This window comes from Ranitomeya imitator, chromosome 4, assembly GCF_032444005.1.
Source record: "Ranitomeya imitator isolate aRanImi1 chromosome 4, aRanImi1.pri, whole genome shotgun sequence".
NCBI lineage: Eukaryota > Metazoa > Chordata > Amphibia > Anura > Dendrobatidae > Ranitomeya > Ranitomeya imitator.
In genome coordinates this window covers 716590832-716598521 of record NC_091285.1, presented here as the reverse complement: position 1 = coordinate 716598521, position 7690 = coordinate 716590832, and the positions used below count along the sequence as shown (strand labels likewise).

The 7690-nt window shown below is 50.5% G+C and overlaps 1 long non-coding RNA gene across 1 annotated transcript; it reads right to left on the bottom strand.

Moving 5' to 3' along the window:
• Positions 1-1247: 1247 nt before the first annotated feature.
• LOC138677418 (uncharacterized) lies at positions 1248-2757 on the bottom strand. Its single transcript, XR_011320884.1, has 2 exons — positions 2420-2757; positions 1248-2312 (listed from the first exon to the last, which is right to left on the bottom strand). It is a non-coding gene; the product is annotated as an uncharacterized lncRNA (long non-coding RNA).
• Positions 2758-7690: the final 4933 nt, after the last annotated feature.

The following is a 7690-nucleotide window of genomic DNA, read 5'->3' as shown; positions in this document are numbered from 1 at the left end:
ACATCTCCTGTATATAATTATATATGTACAGCTGGTATAACCTGTGTATCTCCCATATATAATTATACATATAATTTGTAGATTGTGAGCCCTCGCGGGCAGGGTCCTCTCTCCTCCTGTACCAGTTGTGACTTGTATTTTTCAAGATTATTGTACTTGTTTTATTATGTATACCCCTCCTCACATGTAAAGCGCCATGGAATAAATGGCGCTATAATAATAAATAATAATAATAATAATACATGTACAGCCGGTATAACCTGGACATCTCCTGTATGTAATTATATATGTACAGCCGGTATAACCTGGACCTCTCCTGTATGTAATTATGTATGTACAGCTGGTATAACCTTGGTATCCGGTGGTACATATCATTGAGCATTGTTCTGTACAATGGTGACTTTATTTACAATCTGCAGGTACAATCGTTATATAAGCAGCTTTGTCCGTGTGTATCTGCGTGTTGTCCGTGGTCAGGGCCCAGCTTCCTTGTAATAAAGACATCAGCAGAGGTCAGCGCCGTCCACATGGGGAATTTGCAGCAGAGAACAGTTCCCACTGTATCCACGTGATCAATGTGCCACTCACTGCCCACTACAGAGCTGTTCCTGACAGTCACATTACAGTCGTCTGGTCTCAACAAGGTCGTTCTGATATGGGCGCTACAGTCAGCTGGTCCTAACACAGGATCCTACAGCTGTCTCTTTCTGACAATGGAACCTAATGCTGTTTCTGACAGGCGCACTTCACTCGACATGTTACTGGTAGGGGCGCTACAGTCGCTCTGTCCCGACAGGCAATCCTACTGCAGTGCTCCCGATAGGGCACTAGGGTGGTCCTGCGCTGACAGGGAATTCTACAGGCGAGTGACATCCTGTTATCGGCGCTACAGTTGTCCAGCCTGACGGGGAATTCTACCAACAGGTTCCTGACATGGGCTCCATAGTCGTCTGAACCTAACAGGGGATCCTACAGTCGTGTTCCTGATAGGGGTGCTACAATCGTCCCATCCTAGCGGGATCCTACAGACATGTTCCCGATATGTGCGCTAGTCGATCCGTCCTGACTGGATCCTACAGCTATATCCTTCATACAAAGCTACATTCATCTTGTCATGACAGGGGGTCCTACAGATGTGCTCGTGATAGGGACGCTACAGTCATCTGGTTGTGATGGGATCCTACAGATGTGTTCCTGATACAGGCGCTAATGTCGCCTGGTACTGACTGTGTCCTACAGTTGTCTCGTTCTGACAGGATTCTACATACGTGTTCCTGATTTGGGCTCTAGACATCTGGTCTCAAGAGGTATCCTACAAAAAAATTCCTGATCCAGGCACTACAGCTATCTGGTCCTGATTGAGGATTTTATAGACGTGTTCCTGCCCGGGGCGCTACAGTCGTCTGGTCCTAACGGAGAATCACACAGACGTGTTCCCGATTAGGGCTCCAGTTGTCTCGTCCTTAGAGGAGATCCCTGAGACAAGTTCCCGACAAGGGTGCTATAGGCATCTTGTCCTGACAGGAGATGCACAAGCAATGTACCCAACAGAAGCGATAACTTCTCCTCGTCCTGACATGGGGTCCTACAGCTGTGTCCGGACAGGAGTGCTACAGTGGTCACATCCTGACAGTGTCATTTACAGATGTAGTCTTCATATGAGAGCTTGAGACATCTGTTCCTGATTGGGGATCCGACTAACATGTTCCTGACAGGGGCACTACAGTTGTTGGGTCCTAACAAGGTATCCTGCGGACATAGTCCTGATATGGGCACTACAGCTGGCTGGTTCTGACACAGGATCCAGCAGATCTGTACCTGACAGGGGAGCTACAGTCATCTGGTCCTGACAGAGGATCCTACAGCCGAGCTCCTGCCAGGAGCGCTACAGTTGTATCATCCTGAACTTCTGATATGGGCACTTCAGTCGTCTGTTCCTAACAGGGGATCCTACAGATGTGTTCCCGATCGGGGCACTACAGTGATCTCGTCATGACAAGGGATCCAACAGTTGTGTTCTCGATTGGAGTGCTACAGTCCTCCTCTCCTCCCTACAGTTACCTACTACAGCCACCTAGGACAGGGGCCCTACAGTTACCTACTACAGACACCTAGGACAGGGGCCCTACAGTTACCTACTACAGACACCTAGGACAGGGAACACAGTTATCTACAACACCTAGGACAGGGAATGTACAGCTACCTACTCAAGCCACCTATGGCAGGGGCACTAGTTACCTACTACAGACACCTAGAACAGGGGCCCTACAGTTACCTACGACAGACACCTAGTACAGGGGCACTACAGTTACCTACTACACACACCTAGGACAGGGGCACTACAGTTACCTACTACACACACCTAGGACAGGGGCACTAGTTACCTACTACACACACCTAGGACAGGGGCACTAGTTACCTACGACAGGGAACGTAGTTACCTACTACAGACACCTAGGACGGGGCCCTACAGTTACCTACTACACACACCTAGGACAGGGGCCCTACAGCTACCTACGACAGGGAACGTAGTTACCTACTACAGACACCTAGGACAGGGGCCCTACAGTTACCTACGACAGGGAACGTAGTTACCTACTACACACACCTAGGACAGGGGCACTACAGTTACCTACGACAGGGAACGTAGTTACCTACTACAGGGGCCCTACAGTTATCTACTAAAGACACCTAGGACAGGGGAACTACAGTTACTTACTACAGATACCTAGAACAGGGGAACTGCAGTTACCTACTACAGACACCTAGGACAGGGGCCCTACAGTTACCTACTACAGACACCTAGGACAGGGGCCCTACAGTTATCTACTACAGACACCTAGGACAGGGGCCCTACATTTACCTACTACAGACACCTAGGACAGGGGCCCTACAGTTACCTACTACAGACACCTAGGACAGGGGCCCTACAGTTACCTACTACAGACACCTAGGACAGGGGCCCTACAGTTACCTACTACAGACACCTAGGACAGGGGCCCTACAGTTACCTACTACACACACCTAGGACAGGGGCCCTACAGTTACCTACTACAGACACCTAGGACAGGGGCCCTACAGTTACCTACAACAGACACCTAGGACAGGGGAACTACAGTTACTTACTAGACACCTAGGACAGGGGAATTAGTTACTTACTACAGACACCTAGGACAGGGGCCCTGCAGTTACCTACTACAGACACCTAGGACAGGGGCCCTACAGTTACCTACTACAGACACCTAGGACAGGGGCCCTACAGTTACCTACTACACACACCTAGGACAGGGGCCCTACAGTTACCTACTACAGACACCTAGGACAGGGGCCCTACAGTTACCTACAACAGACACCTAGGACAGGGGAACTACAGTTACTTACTAGACACCTAGGACAGGGGAATTAGTTACTTACTACAGACACCTAGGACAGGGGAACTGCAGTTACTTACTACAGATACCTAGGACAGGGGAACTGCAGTTACTAAAGATACCTAGGGCAGGGGCCCTAGTTACCTACTACAGATACTTAGGACAGGGGCCCTACAGTTACCTACTACACCCACCTAGGACAGGGGCACTACAGTTACCTACGACAGGGAACGTAGTTACCTACTACAGACACCTAGGACAGGGGCCCTACAGTTACCTACTACACCCACCTAGGACAGGGGCACTACAGTTACCTACGACAGGGAACGTAGTTACCTACTACAGACACCTAGGACAGGGGCCCTACAGTTACCTACGACAGGGAACGTAGTTACCTACTACACACACCTAGGACAGGGGCACTACAGTTACCTATGACAGGGAATGTAGTTACCTACTACAGGGGCCCTACAGTTACCTACTACAGACACCTAGGACAGGGGAACTACAGTTACTTACTACAGACACCTAGGACAGGGGCCCTACAGTTACCTACTACAGACACCTAGGACAGGGGCCCTACAGTTACCTACTACAGACACCTAGGACAGGGGCCCTACAGTTACCTACTACAGACACCTAGGACAGGGGCCCTACAGTTACCTACTACACACACCTAGGACAGGGGCCCTACAGTTACCTACTACACACACCTAGGACAGGGGCCCTACAGTTACCTACTACAGACACCTAGGACAGGGGCCCTACAGTTACCTACTACAGACACCTAGGACAGGGGCCCTACAGTTACCTACTACAGACACCTAGGACAGGGGCCCTACATTTACCTACTACAGACACCTAGGACAGGGGCCCTACAGTTACCTACTACAGACACCTAGGACAGGGGCCCTACAGTTACCTACTACAGACACCTAGGACAGGGGCCCTACAGTTACCTACTACAGACACCTAGGACAGGGGCCCTACAGTTACCTACTACACACACCTAGGACAGGGGCCCTACAGTTACCTACTACAGACACCTAGGACAGGGGCCCTACAGTTACCTACAACAGACACCTAGGACAGGGGAACTACAGTTACTTACTAGACACCTAGGACAGGGGAATTAGTTACTTACTACAGACACCTAGGACAGGGGAACTGCAGTTACTTACTACAGATACCTAGGACAGGGGAACTGCAGTTACTAAAGATACCTAGGGCAGGGGCCCTAGTTACCTACTACAGATACTTAGGACAGGGGCCCTACAGTTACCTACTACACCCACCTAGGACAGGGGCACTACAGTTACCTACGACAGGGAACGTAGTTACCTACTACAGACACCTAGGACAGGGGCCCTACAGTTACCTACTACACCCACCTAGGACAGGGGCACTACAGTTACCTACGACAGGGAACGTAGTTACCTACTACAGACACCTAGGACAGGGGCCCTACAGTTACCTACGACAGGGAACGTAGTTACCTACTACACACACCTAGGACAGGGGCACTACAGTTACCTATGACAGGGAATGTAGTTACCTACTACAGGGGCCCTACAGTTACCTACTACAGACACCTAGGACAGGGGAACTACAGTTACTTACTACAGACACCTAGGACAGGGGCCCTACAGTTACCTACTACAGACACCTAGGACAGGGGCCCTACAGTTACCTACTACAGACACCTAGGACAGGGGCCCTACAGTTACCTACTACAGACACCTAGGACAGGGGCCCTACAGTTACCTACTACAGACACCTAGGACAGGGGCCCTACAGTTACCTACTACAGACACCTAGGACAGGGGCCCTACAGTTACCTACTACACACACCTAGGACAGGGGCCCTACAGTTACCTACTACACACACCTAGGACAGGGGCCCTACAGTTACCTACTACAGACACCTAGGACAGGGGCCCTACAGTTACCTACTACAGACACCTAGGACAGGGGCCCTACAGTTACCTACTACAGACACCTAGGACAGGGGCCCTACAGTTACCTACTACAGACACCTAGGACAGGGGCCCTACAGTTACCTACTACACACACCTAGGACAGGGGCCCTACAGTTACCTACTACACACACCTAGGACAGGGGCACTACAGTTACCTACTACACACACCTAGGACAGGGGCACTACAGTTACCTACTACACACACCTAGGACAGGGGCACTACAGTTACCTACTACACACACCTAGGACAGGGGCACTAGTTACCTACGACAGGGAACGTAGTTACCTACTACAGACACCTAGGACGGGGCCCTACAGTTACCTACTACAGACACCTAGGACAGGGTGCCTACAGTTACCTACTACAGGGAACGTAGTTACCTACTACAGACACCTAGGACAGGGGCCCTACAGTTACCTACGACAGGGAACGTAGTTACCTACTACAGACACCTAGGACAGGGGCACTACAGTTACCTACGACAGGGAACGTAGTTACCTACTACAGGGGCCCTACAGTTACCTACTACAGACACCTAGGACAGGGGGCCTACAGTTACCTACTACAGACACCTAGGACAGGGGCCCTACAGTTACCTACTACAGACACCTAGGACAGGGGCCCTACAGTTACCTACTACAGACACCTAGGACAGGGGCCCTACAGTTACCTACAACAGACACCTAGGACAGGGGAACTACAGTTACTTACTAGACACCTAGGACAGGGGAACTAGTTACTTACTACAGACACCTAGGACAGGGGAACTGCAGTTACTTACTACAGATACCTAGGACAGGGGAACTGCAGTTACTAAAGATACCTAGGGCAGGGGCCCTAGTTACCTACTACAGATACCTAGGACGGGGGAACTACAGTTACTTACTACAGACACTTAGGACGGGGGCCCTACAGTTACCTACTACAGATACCTAGGACGGGGGCCCTACAGTTACTACAGATACCTAGTACAGGGGAACTGCAGTTACTACAGACACCTAGGGCAGGGGCCCTACAGTTACTACAGACACCTAGGACGGGGGCCCTAGTTACCTACTACAGATACCTACGACGGGGGCCCTACAGTTACCTAGGACAGGGGCCCTAGTTACTTACTACAGATACCTAGGACAGGGGAACTGCAGTTAATACAGACACCTAGGGCAGGGGTCCTACAGTTACTACAGATACCTAGGACAGGGGAACTGCAGTTACTATACACCTAGGGCAGGGGTCCTATAGTTACTAGATACCTAGGACAGGGGAACTGCAGTTACTACAGACACCTAGGGCAGGGGCCCTACAGTTACTACAGACACCTAGGACAGGAGAATTGCAGTTACTAGATACCTAGGGCAGGGGCCCTACAGTTACTACAGACACCTAGGATGGGGGCCCTAGTTACCTACTACAGATACCTACGACGGGGGCCCTACAGATACCTAGGACAGGGGAACTGCAGTTACTACAGACACCTAGGGCAGGGGCCCTATAGTTACTAGATACCTAGGACAGGGGAACTGCAGTTACTACAGACACCTAGGGCAGGGGCCCTACAGTTACTACAGACACCTAGGACAGGAGAATTGCAGTTACTAGATACCTAGGGCAGGGGCCCTACAGTTACTACAGACACCTAGGATGGGGGCCCTAGTTACCTACTACAGATACCTACGACGGGGGCCCTACAGATACCTAGGACAGGGGAACTGCAGTTACTACAGACACCTAGGGCAGGGGCCCTACAGTTACTACAGACACCTAGGACAGGGGCCCTAGTTACTTACTACAGATACCTAGGACAGGGGCCCTACAGTTACTACAGACACCTAGGGCAGGGGTCCTACAGTTACTACAGACACCTAGGACGGGGGCCCTACAGTTACTTACTACAGATACCTAGGACAGGGGAACTACAGTTACCTACTACAGACACCTAGGACGGGGGCCCTACAGTTACCTACTACAGATACCAAGGAGTGGGGCCCTACAGTTACCTACTACAGATACCTAGGACGGGGGCCCTACAGTTACTACAGATACCTAGGACAGGGGAACTACAGTCGTCTAGGCCCAATAGTGACAATATATTTGTATGCTTTCAATTGTAGTGCTAGTCATTTGGCACTGACACAGGATACTAGAGCAACAATGGACTATTCTAGTCCTGATGGGCACTGGAGTCATCTAGCCTTTATAGTAACGCTATATTTGTGTGTTCATGGCCGTGCTACTCCAATAGTCTGGTCCTGGCAAAGATACTAGTTTTTTGGTCATTGTAGAAGTGCTACAGTCAACTATCTTTGATAGAGACATTATATTTAACTTGTCCTGACAGT